Source organism: Somniosus microcephalus, chromosome 14 (assembly GCF_052327205.1).
Source record: "Somniosus microcephalus isolate GS21.2 chromosome 14, FLI_Smic_1.0, whole genome shotgun sequence".
NCBI lineage: Eukaryota > Metazoa > Chordata > Chondrichthyes > Squaliformes > Somniosidae > Somniosus > Somniosus microcephalus.
This window is the reverse complement of record NC_141000.1, coordinates 106,216,577-106,238,651: the sequence shown is the minus strand read 5'-3', so window position 1 is coordinate 106,238,651 and position 22,075 is coordinate 106,216,577. Positions and strand designations below refer to the sequence as shown.

Below are 22,075 nucleotides of genomic sequence, written 5' to 3'. Positions count from 1 at the left end.
TTTTGTATGCCCTTTTATCAAAGGTTTTTCTGTGCAAGCTTACTTTGGTCAATAAACAGTCTTATTTTATCCAGTTTTCTTGCGTGATTTTTGCTGAAAATTGCGAATCTTACAGGCCCCCCTGTGATACTGATAGCTTGCTTAAAGTATCAATAATCCTTGATGAGCAAATTTTCCCTGATTCCCCACATCCAAACATTCCTGGCACTTAGCTATCTATGACCCTCACGACACATGCAGTTCCCATTTCCGCAGAAAACGAAAATTACCTTTTGTACATTTGGACAATCATAGACAGCATTCACTTGTCAGATGTGCGGGGGTTGATACCCCCTGGCACCATCTGCATGCATCTTTTATTAATCCAAAAAAACTTAAGAATGACTAATAACATAACAATACTTATTTCCTTATAACCCAAAACAATCACAAAAAATTTAAAATGGAGGGACGCTTAATCTTATACTAGCAGCTTAGAGTGGGGTATCTGCTTCCCCCATTCGCACATAGCGTTCTCTCCATTCTCCTGTGTTCTCGTGCCTCTGGAGGCGTTTGCCTCTTTTGCAATGCACGAAGAGCAAAAATATCACAATCAAAACCTGACATACTACTAGGATATGGGATGCTATTCTAATCCAGGCGGGGACCTCTATGTTGGTGAACAAGTCCCACCATTTGTCCCAACACACACGTAATTGTCCGTGAGTTCCCGTAATAGTCTGATGGGTATTATTACCCAGTCGCTCCCACTCGACCGTAGAGTTTCTCATGTCCTTTCCCAGCTTTCGTAGCCACCACCATCGCCTTAGTGGTACGTTCCCATTGCACACCAGACAAATCCTCTTTCCCACGGTGACGCTGACTCTGGGCGCAAGGATCCTCACTCGAGGGCACGTTAACGAAGTCTCTTGGTAGGCAAAACCGAAGTTGCTGGAATATTCCGTGGAATTTGTTCCCAACCAACCTGGCCATCTCCCTTGGTGGAAGTAGGTGGCGGTTTCCTCAACCTCTCGCTTCCCCGTCCCATCCGTTGCGATGGGGGCCGTGTCCCCGGAGCATCCGAAAATGATGACGTCCTTGGTGCGGCCTCGGTAGGCCCACCCGCACCCGATCGCCATGAACGCGATGAAAATCCTTTCCATCATATCCCAGGTTTCTGTAACCAACAAAATGATGTAGCCGGGCTCCCGATAGGTGCTGGCCTAAATTAATTGGACGCGCGGGTTCCTGGACCCCGCTCCCTAACAAACACACATACCGGGCAGACCTCAAAATTGTACTCTTAACACCATATACTTTACATTCCTTAAAACTATGACCATAATTACCTAACTTAACTTATGTACAGCGCCGCCCTCCGTGGGGCGGCTTTCCGAATCCCTATGAGGCCTGTCGTGTGCCACACCCTGCAGTGGGGCTGCATTGATCTTTGGCTTTGATCCCCCGCAGCCTGTCGCTGCTGAACGGGGATCATGCCTTCCTGGGGCTGCTCTAAACCGTGGTTGGGAAGGATGGGGAGAATCTGGCCAAAATTTTCTGGGCTGTGGCGCTCGAGCCGACCTACGAGGGGCTGCTTTGGGTCGGGCTCCCGGGGCCGATGGACCGGGGGTTGGGACTGTTACCGTCACAGCCTGTGGTTCCTCCACAGCTGCCGGCTCCAGCTCCCCTTCCTCAGGCTCCACCCCCCTGGGGTCGGGATCTGTGGCTTCTGACTCCACCTCACCTGTCCCTACAGGTAGTGGGCCTCCGCCCCCATTCCCTACCTCCCCCAAGCTTGAGTCGAGGGCGGGATCGTCGCCCTCTGACTCTTCCTCCTCCATGACTGGGTCTAAGGCGGGGTCGAGCTGTTCGTGCTCTCTCCTGCCTAAATCCCATTCAAAAGATGAGACCTCCCACTCCAATGGGATGGCCTCTCCCTTTACGCAGGCTACGGTACCAGCCTGTGTGGTCTGTGACTCTGTTACAGGCTGAGGATCTTTGTTCTCCGACCTGGTCCCCTTTGATGGCCCTTGTGCACCCGATTTAAATAGTTTACACTGGTTGATGTGAAACCATTTGGTACGTCGGGGCGTTTTCACTGCATAAACCATGGGGCTGGCCTTGTCCACAATGCTGTAGGGCCCCATGTACAGTGGTTCAAAACTCCCTACCCTGGCGTAGTTTCGGACCATAACCTGGTCTCCGACTACCCACTCTTGTTGTTTCCGAGGTTCCAACAACAGTTTATTTCCCTGGTGCTGTCTTCCCATGTTCCCAGCCGCCTGCCCATAAACCTGTCTCAGGCGCTCCAAGAGGGTTTGGGCGAATTTGTCCCGTTTCACCTCTCGGAGCTGGCCCTCAGTGAGCACCGGGGCTAGCACATGGGTGGGTGTTCGCATGATCCTTCCAGTCATTAACTCGTGCGGGGAATACCCCGTGCTTTTGGACTGGCTGGCTCGGATCCCCATGAGGACTAAAGGCAGGACCTCCGCCCATTTCTGGGGCGAGCCCATTGTCTCTTTCCTCAGCTTTTCCTTGAGGGTCCGATTCATACGCTCAACAATCCCGGATGACTGGGGATTGTATGCTACGTGCCACTTTCCCTCAATGCCCAAGAGCATGAGGGCGTTCTGCATTACTTGACCGGTGAACTGACTCCCCTGGTCGGACTCTACAAAACGGGGGAGTCCCCACCGTGAGAACACTTCCCGAATCAAGATCTTAGCAGTACCCAGTGCCGTAGCTGTTCTGCACGGGAAGGCTTCTACCCATTTGGTGAACACATCTACCAGGACAAGGCAGTACTTATAGCCTCCCTGGGCGGCGGGCAGGGGCCCTATGTAGTCGACCTGAATCGACTGCCATGGTCCCTCTACCCTCCTGATGTGCCCCATGGGCACCTTCCTTTTGTGGGGGTCTGGGTTGTTAGCAGCACACACAAGACAGCTTGCGCAGAACTCGCGGACATCGTCCCGAAGTCCCGGCCACCATCCCGCCTGCTCCACCCGTTGCCAGGTGACCTCAGGTCCGGGGTGTCCCGCTCCTGGACCCTCGTGGGCCAATTGCAGGAATTCCCTCCGGTGCTGCTGCGGCACAACCCACTGCTCCTCTCGGAACAGCATACCTTCTTTGACTGTGAGGGCTGCCGTACTGTACGGACCTTCTACCTGTTTGCCCTCTGTGATGGCTTTTAGGGCTGCTTTTAGGGCGGGATCCAGGGTTTGGACGGTCTTTAGGTCTGGGGGCGGTGTCACCCCTGTGTTCCCGGGAATTCCCTCCCTGCCTTGGATCGCCGCCACGGGTCCGGGTTCGTATGGGTCCCAGAGAATGCCGTTGCGGGCACCCTCCCTGGCTAGCGCATCCGCCTGCTGGTTGCCCTGACTGCGGGGTTCTGTAGTGGAGTGAGCCTTCACCTTATGGATGAACACCTCTCCTTTCTCCCCCACAGCTGCTAGGATCTTCTCCAGCAAGGGCTTAACTGTTAAAGGCCGCCCGTCTGCGGAGGTGTACCCACGTCGGGACCAGATGGCGAGGTACTCTGTACACGAATTGCACGTGAACATGCTGTCTGAGCAAATCGTGTATGGGGTTGGGAAAATCTCGGGGTGGGTAACCACGTACGCCACCGCGGACAGTTCAGCCTGCTGCGCGCTCATAGTGCTGGGGAGCTTAATTGCCAGGGCAATGTTTGCCGCAGGGTCATAAACTCCACACCCTGTGAGTCGCTTGCCGTCAGCTACAGTGCTAGAACCGTCTACGTAGATCTCGCGGCCTGTGGGATGTATCCCGGCCCGTAAACCTATGTTAACTTCCCATACCCCTTCTACGGAACATTGATGGGCTGTCCCGGGATATGCCATATTGGCTGCGAGCCTTGGCGCGCAGAGGCCTTTAACTTTGAGATCCATCTGGGAAAGGAGGAGGGTCCAGCGCGCAATCCGAGCGCTGCTTACGGTCCCAACCTTAATCCTCCCATCCAGAAGCATCTTCGTGGGGGTGTGATGGGTGAGGAGCGTAATGGGAGAGGTCCCTGTGAAGATTACTGATCTGTTCACGGCCCAATGCGTGGCCAGGAGATGCCGTTCGCAATTGGAGAAACTCCTCTCCACATCCGTGAGCACCCTGGAGGAATAAACTACTGGTCTTAGCTTGCCGTGCCGCTCTTGGGGCAGCACTGCGCTCAGGCTGTCCCCACTAGCGGCTGCGGTCTGCAGATCTCTTTTCAACTTCTCGAACGCTGCCTGGCACCCCTTGTCCCAAGACCACTCGACTCCCTTGTGTAAGAGTCGAAGTAGCGGGGCCGCTGTGGCAGCATAGTCCTCGATGAAATCTCTGCAGTACCCGGTCAATCCCAAAAAGGACCTTACACCCGTTACTGTGTTGGGAATCGGCAGATCTTGTATAGATTCCCGCCTGGCCTTATCTATGGCTCTTTCTCCCTCGCGGATGGCCAGACCCAAGAATTTGACTTCCTGCTGGCCGATCTGGGCTTTCTTTGGGTTTACTTTGAAACCCTTCCTTTCTAACAGTTCCAACAATTCGGCTAACAGTGGGCCGTGCTGCTCCTTTGTATCTGTGAACAGGAGTAAGTCGTCCACATACTGCACTATCTGGTTGGGCTGGCTGAACTCTTTCAAACTCCCCGCCATGCACTGATGGAAAATGCTGGGGCTGTTGTGAAAACCCTGTGGTAAGCAGTTCCAAGTGTACTGTTGCCCTTTGAATGTAAAGGCAAACTTGTACTGGTCCTCCCACCGCAGCGGAATGGACCAAAAACCGTTCGAGATGTCCAGCACCGTGAATGTGGTCGCCGATGCTGGAATACTCCCTATTAAGTCTGCAACTGCTGCTACCGTGGGCGCGCAGGCTGGGATATTACTATTGAGGACTCTGTAGTCTACCGTGGCTCTCCACGAATTGTCCGGTTTCTTTACCGGCCATAATGGGGAGTTTACGTGGGTGGCTATCGTCCTCAACACGCCCTGCTGTACCAATGAAGATATTGCTGTCTCCATGTCGGGTTCTGCCTCCTTGGGGAAATTATACTGCTTTTGGGGTCGGATCATGGGGTCCCCGTCTACGCTGACTTCGAACCCAGTGACTCTCCCGCAGTCGTGCTTGTGGGTGGCGAACGCGGTCAGATTTTCTGACACACGCGCCTGCAAGTCCGTTGGGACGTTTGTTATCATGAGCTCGAGATCGTAACCTCCTGACGGCTTCATAGTGCACAGGGTCCCCTTTTCTTCCTTCCCCGGGATTACGACTACCTTACCTAAACCGTCCTCGGCTCCCCAGAGACAGTGATTTCTCAGGTCCACGAGGATCCCGTGTTCCACCAAGAAATCAGCCCCGAGGATGCCTTTCCCCCCCCCCCTCATTCCACTTCAATAGGATGCACGTCCATGTGGTGTGGAGCGCTCCCAACTGAATGGAGAGCGGGAGGGAGTACGCGCCAGCCTGTTCTCTACCGGTGAAACCCGCTACTAAATATGGAGCCTGGGCGGACAGAGGTGAGGCAAAAGGTTTGTCCGTGTGGATCACGGTACACGAAGCTCCCGTATCCAACAGGTAACTACCCCTTTGTTTCTCCACCTCCATCTCCACCACAGGTCTTCTCCAAGTGTCATAGCGGAGCGGACACAAGTAGACGGGCTGCGCGGGCATCAGTCATTTAGGTGTTTCGGCTGGGGTCTCGGGGGCGATAGGGCTGTTAGCAACCGCTACCTTCCCCTGCCAGGTCATCAGAGACCGCATAGTCTCCAAGACTGACTCGATCGCAGCGGGGTCCACAACCGCACCACCCCCTTTAGTCGGGGCAGAGGCTACGGTTGGGTTCTGGACTGGATTTGGGGCAGCGGCCTGCACTTGTGGTTGTGCTGGTGTTGGGTAAACTCTCGGGCCGTTGGCGACTCGGGCTTGGGCTTGATCTTGGGCTGCGGCGAACGCTATCTCCCTCTTATCCTTCCAAGGATTCCTACAGTCCTTGCGTCAATGACCCTCCTTCCCACACCCGTAACAACTGCTATTGGCTTGAGGAGGGCGATTTCCCTCCTGACGCCATTCCCTTTTAGCAGAGGCTGCGGGCCTCACCTCATGCACCTTTCCTTTTACAACAGGCGTTTTCTTGCCCTTGTTATTCCTATAACTGATCGTGAGCTGATCTAGCACTAGATCCTCCGTGGAGCGGGCGTTGGTGGGGTCAAACCATGCTTTGGCCTGTTCCTTCACTACTGGCAGGCAACCTGCTACCAGGCACCGAAGCCAGTGAGCCCTTTGTTCGCCATCCAGCCCGGCCCGGGCCGGCCCGCCCGGGCAGCTGCGCCGATACACTGGCCACAACCTGTCGGCGAAAACCCGTGGGGGTTCTCCCTCTAGCTGCACTGTCTTTTCTAAACGGAGGAACGGAGTTCCGTCCCCCTCTCCCATGATCTCCAGAATCTCATCCCGTAGCAACTCATAGTCCCTGTGCCCTCTCTTGCTCTCGTCAGGGAGACACTGGAGGAGCGAACTGTCCAGGGAGAACAGCAGCATTTTAGACTGTTCAACCCCGTCGCAGTCATTGACTGCTGCGGTCTGCTCCACGTCCCTGAAATGCACGGAGGGATCTCCTGACTCGGAGAGTTTTGGGATGTGACTTATCATCTCTCTTAGCTGTCGTGCGCTATGAGGCATTATGATCTGACTCTCAAGGGGTCCGTCATCGCCATTTTCTTCATTTGGACCGAGCTTCCGGTGCCTCGTTGGACACAACGGCGCTGGCCCCGACTCTACTGTCTGGGGTTGCTCTACCTCAGGGCTCTCTTCCTCTACCGTCTCCGTCTCCTGTCCCGGAGTCCAAGACTCCTCATAGGCAGGAGGCGCAGAGGGTTCGGGGGTTGGTACCCCAACTGCCTCTTGTGGAATCGGTCTTTTGGATTCCTTGGCTAGCAACAGCTGACTCGCTGGTGGATTTATGAGACACACCAACCCGTTTGCCTTTGCTAGGGCCTTTCTCAGGTCCTCTAGCTCCCGGCGGCAAGCGCTGTGGTCGGTGTTCTCAGATCTATCCTCCATGGCCATCTTATATGCTGCCCTGGCTCCCAGGAGCTTTTCCTCTTGGGCATCTACTTGTTTGGCTAGACGGAAACACCTCTCTCTCATTCTACCTTCACTGGCCTTGGCCTCAACGACCTGACATTTTAAATATTCTACCCGGGTTTCGTGGCAGCGAATTACAGAGCGGCGTTCCTGATTCAGCGCGTCAAGCGATTCAATCAGTTTTTGACCTCCCGCAACCTTTTCCTTTACGTCTTTAAGCAAGCCGTTGATCTGGACTGTCTGTGCTGCAACTACCTGGTCCAAAAGCTGGACTTGCTTCTTGTAGCACATCAGCCAGACCGCCTTTTCTACAGATTTCTTATGCTCTCTACCCGCTGTCCACTTGATGGCTGCGTCTAGCGGGCGCCTATCGCTTAGTAGATCAGATATCCATTGTTTTGTGAGGTTGACTTTTCCAAACACATAATCTGCTATTCTTTCATCCATCACATTTCGTTTATTCAGATCTTGATCTAACACACTACTTTCCTGCTGCCAAGGTCCTGCCGCGGTCGCCATTTCTGTAGGTTTTTTTTTCCTGCTCTCTTGCCCGTTCTGGCCTCCTGCCAGGCTTCGTGCAAGAATTACCCTTGAGTGGTTCGACCCACTCCCCCTACGGTTCTAGACCTTGGACTTAGATGCAGAGAACAGTAGTGCAGAGAAAAGGACTCAATAGACCAGGCTGAATAGCACGAAATGGATGCTTTTATTTTTAAACAGTTTGAAGCATTACAAAATACATGTCATAGGCACAGATTAAAGTAACTACAATCATGCACAAATTTATGAACTTGACTCTATGGAAATGGGGAACACACGGCACATCGTAAAAGGGGAAACACATTACGATTTCCCTTAACTCCCTCCCCTATACCTAAACTAAGTTTTGACCTGGGGAACCTGGGATCATGCTCACCACTCTCGAAATCGCGAGAAAGGGGGGTTCGCAGCCCTTTTGGCACCGCTTTCCGTCGTCACGTGGATTTGGAAACTTCTGGCGCAGTCGATATTCTCTCTCTCTCTCTCTCTCTTGAGGCGATGGGGTAGACACAGCCTCGATGAGCGCTCGTCAAGGTTGAGATCCACTAAGCCTGTCGTGGATTTTTGTTCGTGGAGTAGAACAACAACCCAATGGGATGTTGAGACACGGAAGTGTCAGGCCCGGACTGTCTTTTTGTCTCCGGCCTGGTCGGCTCTCCAGAGGGTTTCTTCTCCGTCGGCCTGGGTCATCGATGATCTCCCGACCCCAGTACCCGGGCCACCCTCGTCGTCTTCTCGTCGTGGCCGAGCCTTGTTTGGCTGAACACCGACCACGTTGTCTTTTTACCGAAACCGTCCGTCTTTAAAAAGACGAAAACGTTTTCATCGATTCTGCATCTGCCGAAGTGGAAGAGGCGCCGATCCTGCCACCGTCCGAAGAAGTTGAAGTCACGTATATGGACTTTCAATCCATAGTTATACTCTTTTGGAACAGTCTTATCTCCCGCCAAATCATAGTCCTGTCTTTGTATTAATTTTGGCGGGCAGAAATCTCTGCAGGGGCGCTTTGTCTTGTAACGGAGCCTTCCTGGCCGATAATGTCTTTTAATGTCTTTTGCATTGTCACCGCGGCTTGGTTCGCATATTGATCGGTCCGGAGATTTTCCTTGATGGCTGCTAAACGGTTTTTCCTTTGTACAATAAATGGGTATGAGTGATTTTGCATTGTCCGCCCATATCTTGATGGGCCCCATCCTGTACTTGTAATCCATTGAATATGTATGCTGTTCCTCTGAGTTTCGGTTCCCAGATACTGGCTTTCGCGGGCTCACTGTCTTCAATCCACAAGCCTGTCTGGCTTGCAGTAACAGAAATAAAATGGTTCATAAACTGATCACGGGGCCTGGCGGCCATTTTGTATGCCCTTTTATCAAAGGTTTTTCTGTGCAAGCTTACTTTGGTCAATAAACAGTCTTATTTTATCCAGTTTTCTTGCGTGATTTTTGCTGAAAATTGCGAATCTTACAATGGATGTTGCCTGGCCTGCTGAGTTTTTCCAGCATTTTCTGTTGTTATTTCAGATTTCCAGCATCTGCAGTATTTTGCTATCGTAAAAACATTGTTAATGTTTTGAAGAATTTCTTGCTGTATCTTTGATTGAGACCATTTTGATAATTGCTTATGATTGCAATAATTGAGCAATCTAAAAATAAAATGAAGACTGTCTGATTAAGGCAATAACGTGCACTCAATTCACAAATTCAAGTTTTCCTGAAAGTTTATTCAGTGACTAGCTGAGCCATTCAGACCAAGGAAGTTGTGAATTTGTTCCCAGGCCTGTACTGAAATGATTTCAGCCAGGGCAGCAGTAGAAAAGCTACAATTGGCCTCAGTGCTGATAGGTTGGAGAGGGGAATTTAAAAAAATCTGATACTGCTGAATGCTATCTAGCAACCCGTCCTACAAGTATTGATTCCTGAGTCGGGAGTAAATCGAGCTCAACAATGACGTCCTCTCTGGTTAAACAGCCTCCTGAGACTCACTAGGCTTGTACGTGAATAATGGCTATTGGGCGTAAGCAGAGGGAGACTGGCTCCCTGCGAACAACAAGCCAGCAAAGTGTCAACGGCTTCAGGTCAGGGGAAGGGAAGGGAAGGGATAAAATTGTTGAAAATAAAACAGTATTAATCTGTCATGAGATCCTCTGGTGGTGCAGTCGGTGAATGTATCAGGTGGGGTGGTAGTGATTTTAACAAAAAGGAAAAATAGTAAAATACCCTGGGCACATTATCTGGGAGTAAGAAGCACAGCTGTTGAGGTCATCACTATCTGGAAAAGTTGAAAGTAAAGATGACATGATGGAACATAGAGATATGAAATCAAAGTCTGATACATTTCTCCCGTGTAAAGACCAGAAATTTTAGAGGCCAAAACAGAGTTTTAACCAGTCGGGTGTCTGACGTGCAGAAACCTATCACTTATATTTAAGCGTTACTGAGTCAAACTACTGCGAAATCGGTAGGATGTCTGTGTTCACAATTTGGAGTGCACAATCCATATCTGTAGGGACATAGCAAAATACTGCAGATGCTGGAAATCCGAAATAACAACAGAAAATGCTGGAAAAACTCAGCAGGCCAGGCAACATCCGTGGAGAGAAATTAGAGTCAACGTTTCGGGTCGAAATCCTTTTTCAAAACTGGAAAGGAAATGAAATAGATCGAAGGCAGGGCTGCGATAGAACAAAAGAAGTAAAGAGACATTAAGAGGTATTCAAAACCAGACGAGATGGTGATAGGACAAGTGGAGACAAAAGACGGCTAAGATTAGGTGTGAAGTGTACTGGCAGGATGAGAGACAGCCGCCATGTGGGAGAGAGAAAAAAAAGGAAAGTGGGGGGGAAGGGAAAACCCAAAACAAAGGGGTGGAAAAAAATTAGTAAAAATGTAATAGGGGCCGATGTTATGATCTAAAATTGTTGAACTCGATATGGAGTCTGGAAGGCTGCAAAGTGCCTAATCGGAAGATGAGGTGCTGTTCCTCGAGTTTACGTTGAGCTTCTGTGGAACAATGCAAGAGGCCAAGGACGGTGAGGTCCGAGTGGGAATGGAGCGGTGAATTAAAATGACAGGTGACCGGAAGCTCGGGGTCACCCTTACGGACTGAACGGAGGTGTTCCGCAAAGCGGTCACCCAATCTGCGTTTGGTCTCCCCAATGTAGAGGAGACCGCATCGTGAGCAGTGAATACAGTATACTAGATTGCAAGAAGTACAAGTAAATCGCTGTTTCACCTGGAAGGGGTGTTTGGGGCCCTGGACAGTGGGAAGAGGGGAGGTATAGGGGCAGGTGTTACATCTCCTGCTCTTGCACGGGAAGGTGCCAGGCGAAGGGGAAGGGCTGTTGGGGGTGATAGAGGAGTGGACTAGGGTGCCTCAGAGGGAGCGGGCCCTACGGAATGCTGAAAGGGGAGGGGAGGGGAAGATGCGTTTGGTGGTGGGATCACTTTGGAGGTAGCGGAAATGGCGGAGGATGATCCGTTGAATGTGGAGGCTGGTGGGGTGAAAGGTGAGGACAAGGGGAACCCTATCGTGGTTCCGGGAGGGAGGGGCAGGGGTGAGGGCAGAAGTGCGGGAGATAGAACTGACACAGTCGAGGGCCGTGTCAACCACGGTGGAGGGGAATCCTCGGTTGAGGAAAAAGGAAGACATGTCGGAAGCACTGGTGTGGAAGGTGGCATCGTCGGAGCAGATGCGGCGGAGACGGAGAAACTTGGAGAATGGAATAGAGTCCTTACAGGAGGCGGGGTGGGAGGACGTGTAGTCCAGGTAGCTGTGGGAGTCAGTGGGCTTATAGTGAATATTGGTCGATAACCGATCCCCAGAGATGGAGATGGAGAAGTCGAGGAAGGGAAGGGAAGAGTCAGAGATGGACCATGTGAAGGTGAGGGAAGGGTGGAAATTGGAGGCAAAGTGAATGAAATTGTCTAGTTCTGGGTGAGAGCAGGAAACGGCACCGATACAGTCATCAATGTACCACTCGGCTGGTGATATGTGTAGTCCTGCATCAGTAGAGATGGCGAGAAAAACAGGCAAAACAGGGAAAGAGAAACTTTGTGCCAATTCTAAAGTGTTCAAATGTATTTTAAATGAATGTAGAAAATCAGAATAGAAATTAAAGCGTAATTTCTACAATGCATCATGAAATGTATACATATACCTCCGCTCAAGATTTCTGCCATTGTTTTAGGCTCCTAATGTGTCTATGCATGGACGCATACATATGTGCATATATACTGAAGTACCAATCAGAGAAGGCAGTGCAGACAGGCGATCTGTTAAACATCTTCCTCTGCTGCCCTGAACTGACGCGAAGCGAGACAAAATAATTGCCATCTCCCTCCCTCTGGCAAAGCAACTCACTACTACTGCTAAAAACTAGCGGAGCTGAGGACTGTACCGTAGCGAAATTTACACTAGATCACCTATGTCCCACCACTTCAAGGCAAAACTCAATGCACCATCACTTCATTGCTGGGATGGAGTAAATCAGCCTTCATGATACGTGATCTAATTAATTTCAAGATTAGTGTAATCTCCAAGCACATAGATGCATCATACGTTGAGGACACAGGATTGCAGAATGATTCAGAACTCCGGGTTAATCGATTTTAAAAGGTTGCCAAGTATTTAAAATGTTTAGTAATACTTGTCTTTATTGGTGTGGAATATCCAAGCTAACATAAACCCGTTTACAACATCAGTAGCAACTATTATTTAAAAAATGACAAATTATTTCAAGGTAAAATGATTGATCTTTATTGAAAATATTTGAAGAAAAAAAATTAATTATGTAAGAATTAGTTACAAACAAAGCCACAAAACCAAAAGAATTACTGTGCTATAATTGTAGTCAGTTTTTTTGTTAGTATATAAAGTATAATCTTGGGTTCCTTGTACCCTCCAACTTTTATGTCTTCCTATGTCCCTAGCCTTAAGGCTTACCATTTCTGAACAGTTTTATCGCTTACAAACTCTCCATGTGGGCCTTCTGCCCCTGTTGGTAGAAGAGCTAAATAAACAGGGGTCACAGCCCCTTCTTCTGGAGTTCTAGGGGCATTGGGACCACTCATATCAGTTTTTACCCAACCAGGACAGCAAGCATTCAAGAAGATCCTGTTCGCTGCTCTCTCCTTGCTCAGTATTCGGGTATGGATCCTCGAAAGGACGATAGCACCGATCTTTGAAACCCCGTAGGCATTGGGCGCCCACCCTTGTTGAGTGTGTACCCCTTTTTTAGCATCTTCAACAAATTTCATCATCAGCTCCACACTTCCTCTGTGATGGTAGAACTTCCTCTGTGATGCTGCAATGCCTTGGAATCGGACGTATCGGATACATTCACCACTCTCCCTGCAGGTTTAAAGGAAGCCAAAATGCCGTTACACACAAGAGCACAAAAAACTAAAAGCAATATTTCTCTCTCCCAATTTTATCCTATTTTCCCTTTCCCTAAAGGCTATGACTCATGGTAGGGAATTGTTTCAAGGGTGCTGACAAATCTCGGGCACCTCACCCAATCGTCATTTTTCACATTTGAGATGACCAATCTGATATCCAACTATCAGGGCATCACAGCTGACTGCTGATTCTGTCTCAATGTCCACACAAACACATTTTCCAACAGGGGTTACTCATTTAGGAGCAGGATCCTTGACTATTTTTTTTCCCTTCTCTCCCTTGCTCTTTCTCCATAGCCCTGCAATTTTTTCCTCTTTAAGCATATATCCAATTCCCTTATGAAAGTTATGATTGAATCACTTTCCACCAACCTTTCAGGCAATGCATTCCAAATCATAACAACTCGCTCAGTAAAAACATTGGCCTGGAATTTGCAGTCAGCGGCAAAGCAAACGCGTTCTCCGCTGGCTCCGAAGAAAGCTGCCCACAAAGATCTCGCGACCTCCGTGGTGAGAAGTTTGCCTTTCTTCACGTGTAAGTCAGATCAGTGTAGAATAGTGGGGAATCCCTAGTGCGATGCTGCTGTGACGTCAACAAGCTGTCTAAGCAGCCAATCACAATGCGGAATTCTCACAGGCCGGGAACCAGGAAGTGAAGAAGTTGCTTTTATTCAGACTTTTTAAAAATGGTACAGAGAGCTAAACAAAGATTGGGGCTCTCACCTGGGGAAAAGGTAAACCTGAAATAAATATCAACAAACTTTAAAAAAAAATTATGATTTTTTTTATAGTTTCTTAAAAATTGTAATTTTCATCATTATGGAGAAATTTGACACTCCACAAAATTAACATTAGTTTTTCAGGGCCATAAGGTTTGTTTAGCAGTCAATACGCTGTTAAAACCCCAGTTACACCTAATCCAACAAGGTCTAACATTCAATGGAGTGTTTAACAGCAATATTACCGTGGAAAAGCCCAAGTTTACATCAGTTTCACCGATAGGTCCGCACATTTAGTTCATTTTTTAAAAAGCTGTCATTGCCCAAAGGTATTCATTTCATTTTAGTCTAAATGAAGCACTTCAGACCATTTCAGAGAGAAGATCAGTGCAGTGAATCAAAAAACAACCAGGTCCCTCTGAACACCAACATTTCCCAATCTCTCACCATTTCAAAAATACTCTACTTTTCTATTTTTCCTACCAAAGTGGATAACTTCACATTTCTCCACATTATATTCCATTTGCCATGTTCTTGCCCACTCACTTAGCCTGTCTATATCCCCTTGAAGCCTCCTTGCAGCCTCCTCACAACTTACATTCCCACCCAGCTTTGTATCATCAGCAAACTTGCATATATTACAAAATAACAACAGAAAATGCTGGAAAAACTCAGCAGGTCAGGCAACATCCGTGGAGAGAAATTTGAGTTGACGTTTCGGGTTTGACCCTTCTTCAAAACTGGAGAGAAAAGGAACTAGATCGAAGGCAGGGCTGCGATCGGACAAAAGAATAAAAGAACCAAAAGAAGTAAAAGAGATTAGAAGCTAGACGAGATGGTAATATGCTGGGATTAGGTGTAAAGTGTACTGGCAGGGCAAAAGATAGCTGCCAGGTGTGAGAGAGAAACAAAAGGAAAGGGGAGGGGGGAGGAAAGGAGTGGAAAAATATAAGTAAAAATGAAATAGGGGCCGAGGTTATGATCTGAAATTGTTGAACTCGATATTGAGACCGGAAGGCTGCAGAGTGCCTAATCGGAAGATGAGGTGCTGTTCCTCGAGTTTACGTTGAGCTTCTGTGGAACAGTACAAGAGGCCAAGGACGGTGAGGTCCGAGTGGGAATGGAGCGGTGAATTGAAATGACAGGCGACCGGAAGCTCGGGGTCACCCTTACGGACTGAACGGAGGTGTTCCACAAAGCGGTCACCCAATCTGCGTTTGGTCTCCCCAATGTAGAGGAGACCGCATCGTGAGCAGCGAATACCGTATACTAGATTGCGAGAAGTACAAGTAAATCGCTGTTTCACCTGGAAGGGGTGTTTGGGGCACTGGACAGTGGGGAGGGGGGAGGTATAGGGGCAGGTGTTACATCTCCTCCGCTTGCACGGGAAGGTGCCAGGCGAAGGGGAAGGGCTGTTTGGGGTGATAGAGGAGTGGACTAGGGTGGCTCGGAGAGAGCGGTCCCTGCGGAATGCTGAAAGGGGAGGGGAGGGGAAGATACGTTTGGTGGTGGGATCACTCTGGAGGTAGCGGAAATGTCGGAGGATGATCCGTTGAATGTGGAGGCTGGTGGGGTGAAAGGTGAGGACAAGGGGAACCCTATCGTGGTTCCGGGAGGGAGGGGCAGGGGTGAGGGCAGAGGTGCGGGAGATAGAACTGACACGGTCGAGGGCAGTGTCAACCACGGTAGAGGGGAATCCTCGGTTGCGGAAAAAGGAAGACATGTCTGAAGCACTGGTGTGGAAGGTGGCATCGTCGGAGCAGATACGGCGGAGGTGGAGAAACTGGGAGAATGGAATAGAGTCCTTACAGGAAGCGGGGTGGGAGGAAGTGTAGTCCAGGTAGCTGTGGGAGTCAGTGGGCTTGTAGTAAATATTGGTCGATAACCTATCCCCAGAGATGGAGACGGAGAAGTCGAGGAAGGGAAGGGAAGAGTCAGAGATGGACCATGTGAAGGTGAGGGAAGGGTGGAAATTGGAGGCAAAGTGAATGAAATTGTCAAGTTCGGGGCGAGAGCAGGAAACGGCACCGATACAGTCATCAATGTATCGGAAAAAGAGGTGAGGGAGGGGACCCGAGTAGGACTGGAACAAAGATTGTTCCACATAGCCCACGAAAAGGCAGGCATAGCTAGGACCCATGCGGGTACCCATGGCAACACCTTTGATTTGGAGTAAATGAGTGGAGTTAAAGGAGAAGTTGTACAATGTGAGAACAAGTTCAGCCAGGCGGACGAGGGTGGTGGTGGATGGGGACTGGTCGGGCCTCTGTTCAAGGAAGAAGCGGAGTGCCCTCAGGCCATCCGGGTGGGGGATGGAGGTGTAGAGGGATTGTACGTCCATGGTGAAAAGGAAGCGGTTGGGGCCAGGAAACTGGAAACTGTTAAAGTGGCGGAGGGCGTCCGAAGAGTCACGGATGTAGGTGGGAAGAGACTGGACAAGGGGAGAAAAGATAGAGTCAAGATAGGAAGAGATAAGTTCCGTAGGGCAAGAACAGGCTGAAACGATGGGTCTACCAGGGCAGTCCTGTTTGTGGATCTTGGGAAGGAGGTAGAAGTGGGCTGTGCGGGGTTGGGGAACTATGAGGTTGGTGGCAGCGGGGGGAAGATCTCCAGAGGAGATGAGGTCAGTGACAGTCTTGGAAATGGTGGTTTGATGTTCGGTAGTGGGGTCATGGTCCAGGTGGAGGTAGGAGGAGGTGTCGGAGAGTTGGCGTTCAGCTTCCGCTAGGTAGAGGTCAGTACGCCAAACAACAACAGCACCACCCTTGTCAGCGGGTTTAATGACAATGTCAGGGTTGGATCTAAGAGAATGGAGTGCTGCAAGTTCAGAGGGAGGTAGGTTGGAGTGAGTGAGGGGAGCAGAGAAATGGAGACGGCCGATGTCACGTCGGCAGTTAGCGATGAAAAGATCTAGAGAGGGTAAGAGGCCAGGGGGAGGGGTCCAGGTAGAATGGGAATTCTGCAAGCGGGAGAAAGGGTCAGTTGTGTGGGGGGAAGACTCCTGGCCAAAGAAGTGGGCATGGAGACGAAGGCGGCGGAAAAAGAGCTCAGCATCGTGCCGATTCCCCTCTACCGTGGTTGACACTGCCCTCGACCGTGTCAGTTCTATCTCCCGCACCTCTGCCCTCACCCCTGCCCCTCCCTCCCGGAACCACGATAGGGTTCCCCTTGTCCTCACCTTTCACCCCACCAGCCTCCACATTCAACGGATCATCCTCCGGCATTTCCGCTACCTCCAAAGTGATCCCACCACCAAACGTATCTTCCCCTCCCCTCCCCTTTCAGCATTCCGCAGGGACCGCTCTCTCCGAGACACCCTAGTCCACTCCTCTATCACCCCAAACAGCCCTTCCCCTTCGCCTGGCACCTTCCCGTGCAAGCGGAGGAGATGTAACACCTGCCCCTATACCTCCCCCCTCCCCACTGTCCAGGGCCCCAAACACCCCTTCCAGGTGAAACAGCGATTTACTTGTACTTCTCGCAATCTAGTATACTGTATTCGCTGCTCACGATGCGGTCTCCTCTACATTGGGGAGACCAAACGCAGATTGGGTGACCGCTTTGCGGAACACCTCCGTTCAGTCCGTAAGGGTGACCCCGAGCTTCCGGTCACCTGTCATTTCAATTCACCGCTCCATTCCCACTCGGACCTCACCGTCCTTGGCCTCTTGTACTGTTCCACAGAAGCTCAACGTAAACTCGAGGAACAGCACCTCATCTTCCGATTAGGCACTCTGCAGCCTTCCGGTCTCAATATCGAGTTCAACAATTTCAGATCATAACGTCGGCCCCTATTTCATTTTTACTTATATTTTTCCACTCCTTTCCTCCCCCCTCCCCTTTCCTTTTGTTTCTCTCTCACACCTGGCAGCTATCTTTTGCCCTGCCAGTACACTTTACACCTAATCCCAGCATATTACCATCTCGTCTAGCTTCTAATCTCTTTTACTTCTTTTGGTTCTTTTATTCTTTTGTCCGATCGCAGCCCTGCCTTCGATCTAGTTCCTTTTCTCTCCAGTTTTGAAGAAGGGTCAAACCCGAAACGTCAACTCAAATTTCTCTCCACGGATGTTGCCTGACCTGCTGAGTTTTTCCAGCATTTTCTGTTGTTATTTCGGATTTCCAACATCTGCAGTATTTTGCTATTGCATATATTACACTTGGTCCCCTCATCCAAATTATTGATAGAGATTGTGAATAGCTGAGGCCCAAGCTCTGATCCTTGCGGTACCCCACTAGTTACAGCCTGTCAACCCGAAAATGACCCATTTATTCCTACTCTCTGTTTTCTGTCTGTTAAACAATCCTCAATCCATGCTAGTATATTATCCCCAATCTCATGAGCCCTAATTTTGTTTAAGGACCTCTTGTGTGGTACCTTATCGAATGCCTTCTGAAAATCCAAATACACCTTCTTCTTCTTAGGCAGTCCCTCGGAACCGAGGATGACTTGCTTCCACATTAAAAATGAGTTCGCAGGTGACTGATGAGTCCAATGTGAGACCTACAGTCTCTGTCACGGGTGGGGCAGACGGTGGTTGAAGGGGCAGGTGGGCGGGGTGCTTGGATTGACGTGCGCTCCTTCCGCTGTTTGCACTTGGCTTCTGCTTGCTCCCGGCGAAGAGACTCAAAGTGTTCAGCACCTTTCCGGATGCTTCTCTTCCACTTTGTGCGGTCTTGGGTCAGGGATTCCCAGGTGTCGGTGGGGATGTTGCACTTTTTCAAGGAGGCTTTGAGGGTGTCCTTGAAGCACTTCTTCTGCCCACCTGGGGCTCTCTTGCCGTGTCGGAGCTCCGAGTAGAGCGCTTATTTTGGGAGTCTCGTATTGGGCATACGGAGCTGATCGAGCGTGGTCAAAGCTTCGATGCTGGGGATGTTGGCCTGAGCGAGAACACTGACGTTGGTGTGTCTATCCTGCCAATGGATTTGCAGGATCTTGCAGAGGCAGCGTTGGTGGTACCTCTCCAGTGCTTTGAGGTGCCTGCTGTACATGGTCTGTTATAAATCTCATCATCATAAAGAAACTACTCATGAAATAATACTGGACGGCCAGCTGGTGGCGCTGTCCAAGGAGTATAAATACTCGGGCGTGGGCCCAGCTTGCCCAGGGACATTTTGTAAGACAGGAACTAGTGAAGTACAACTAGACCTCCATGTTCTGAAACAAGTTGATTAAAGCCTTGCTTTATACTCAAACCAAGTGCGTAGTGAGTTTTATTACATCATGGTCCATGTCTCTGAAGCATACAGGAGGGTGGGTATCACTACTTCTCTGTAGGCCATGAGCTTGGTGCTGGGTTTGAGGCCCTGGTCTTCAAACACTCTCTTCCTCAGGCGACCAATGGCTGCACTGGCACACCGAAGGTGTGTGACACCAAATACACCACACCCATTGGTTCGCCCTTATCTATTCTGCTAGTTACAACCTCAAAAAACTCTAACAGATTTGTCAAACATGATTTCCCTTTCATAAATCCGTGTTGATTCTGCCCAATCCTATTATTATTTTCTAAGTGCCCTGTTACCACATCCTTAATAATAGACTCTAGAATTTACCCTAATACTGATGTCAGGCTAACTGTTCTGTAGTTCCCTGTTTTCTCTCTCCCTCCTTTCTTAAATAGTGGGGTTATATTTGCTACCTTCCAATCTGTGGAACCGCTCTAGAATCAATGGAATTTTGGAAAATGATAACCAATGCATCCACTATCTCTATAGCCACCTCCTTCAAAACCCTAGGATGTAGGTCATCAGACCAGGGGATTTATCAGCTTTCAGTCCCATTAATTTCTCTGGTACTATTTTTTTCCTAATACTAATTTCTTTCAGTTCCTCATTCCCACAAGATTCTTGGTTCTTCACTATTTCCGGGAAGTTTTTTGCATCTTCTTTTGTAAAGGCAGACACAAAGTATTTGTTTAATTTCTCTGCCATTTCCTTATTCCCCATTATAATTTCTCCTGTCTCAGCCTGTAAGGGACCCACATTTACTTTTGCTAATCTTTTCCTTTTTACATACCTATAGAAGCTTTTACAGTCTGTTATGTCTCTCGCTAGTTTACTCTCATATTCTATTTTTCCTTTCTTCATCAATTTCTGGCCCTCCTTTGCTGAATTCTAAAATCCTCCCAATCCTCAGGCTTACTGCTCTTTTTGGCAACATTATAAGCCTGTTCCTTTGATCTAATACTATCTTTAACTTCTCTTGTTAGCCACGGTTGGACCACTTTTCCTGTGGGGCTTTTGTGCCTTAAAGGAATGTATATTTGTTGTAAATTATGTATTCATTCTTTAAATGCTAGCCATTGCTTGTCTACCATCATACTGTGAATGGAGAGAGACTGGGAAATGTTTGCACTCAGAGGGACCTGGGCGTCCTTGTACATGAATCACAGCAAGTTAACATGCAGGTAGAGCAAGCAATTAGGAAAGCAAATGGCATGTTAGCTATTGTTACAAAGGGATTAGAATATAAGAGTATAGAAGTCTTACTACAATTATACAGGGCATTGGTGAGGCCACACCTGGAGTACGGTGTACAGTTCTGGTCTCCTTACCTAAGGAAAGACATACTTGCCTTGGAGGGAGTGCAGTGAAGGTTCACTAGACTGGTTCCTGGGATGAGGGGATTGCCCTATGAGGAGAGGCTGAGTAGACTAAGCCTATATTCCCTAGAGTTTAGAAGAATGAGAGGTGTTCTAATTGAAACATATAAAATTCAAGGGGGTTGACAGGGTTAATGCTGGGAAAATGTTTCCCCTGCCTGGGAAGGCCGCATTGGAGCATTCACATCCCGACGATGTGTTCGGCGAGTCGGGTAGAGGAGCGCAGCGCAACGAGCAGCAGCAGCAGACTCACGACACGCTGCAGCTCGTCGGCCGGCAGCTCCATTTCGGGTAACTCGCAGTCCGGATGGGAGGAGGGGAGCCAGGCATGGTGGCCAGAGCGGGAGAAGCAGGCCACCACAGGTGGAGCCGGCAACAGTGAGGAGGAGGCCGCGGTGAAGAGGAGGACGGAGCGGTTGAGGGACATCGTGCTCCCACTGCCACGGGAAGCCATTGTATTGACTCTGAACGCGGCGCTGTATGTATAGCTGACGCGTCCCTACGGGGAACAAGCATTCCATTGTACTTGTTACATATGGCAAATAAATCTAATCTGAATCTGAATCTGGAAGCTAAAACATGGGGTCACAGTCACAGAATAAGGGGTCGGCCATTTAGGACTGAGAGGAGGAGAAATGTCTTCACTCAAAGGGTGGTGAATCTTTGGAATCCTCTACCCCAGAGAGCTGTGGATGCTCAGTTGTTGAGTATATTCAAGACAGAAGTCGATACATTTTTGGGAATGAAGGGAATTAAGAGATATGGGGATAGTGCAGAAAGGTGGAGTTCAGGTGGAAGATCAGCCACGATCTTATTGAATGGCAGAACAGACTCAAAGGGCCAAATGGCCCACTCCAGCTCCTATTTCTTATGTTCTATACTTAAACATTTCCAATCAGAATTGTGCTCAATACCTTGGGGGTTGATGATGGGGAGGAGCTCGGTGTACACATTCCTGGTGCCGAAGAGGTTGGTTGCCAGAGTCACTTTGGCCTGGATCCCGAACGGAGTGGTATCTGCTGTTTTAAAGGCGATGCCGGCGTTGTTTATCAGGACGTCGATGCCTCCGTGTCGCTGGGCCATGAAGTCTCGCAGGTTTCTGATGCTCTGCAGGTCGTCGATGTCCAACTGGTGGAAAAGCGGCTTGAGCTCCTCCTGCTGCAGTTTCTGCACCGCCTGCTGCCCGCGGTCCCTGTCCCGGGCTGTCAGGTACACCTCCCCATCGAACTGTCGGCACAGAGCCCGCACCACCTCCAGCCCGATGCCTTTGTTGCCCCCGGTCACCACGGCCACTCGCTTCGCCATGTTTGCGGGGAGCTTGTGTCCAGAGCTCGAACAGACTGAAACTGATGAGCAGAATCACGGGCCCGGCTATTGTGGTTCAAAATATAACGGAGCCTCACCTTGCAATTTAACTGGGCAGGAAGTTGCTGTGTGAAACATGAACTGAAACTTGTGGACTCTTTTTTTAGTTGTGTGGTTAAACAAATAGACTGTAACTTAGTAAAACCTTAAATAAAACTTAACAAATTAAAGTAAACTTTCATTGGTCGGGGTGATGATGTACTCCAGTCCCCGCGGTGCCCACCAGTCGCGTAAGGCCTCAACTGTGCCAGCGGACACCGTGTGCTCCATCTCCAGGGTCACCTGGGCGCGAACATGGCCGTGGAAGAGAGGCAGGCAATCGGGCCGAACGACCCCCTCGACCACCTGCTGCCTGGACCAGTTAATGGCTATTTTGGCCAGGCCCAGGAGCAGT

At 49.7% G+C, this 22,075-nt stretch overlaps 1 pseudogene; it reads right to left on the bottom strand.

Moving 5' to 3' along the window:
* Positions 1–12,428: 12,428 nt before the first annotated feature.
* Positions 12,429–21,654, bottom strand: LOC147107805 (carbonyl reductase [NADPH] 1-like; annotated as a pseudogene).
* Between the last annotated feature and the right edge of the window lie 421 nt (positions 21,655–22,075).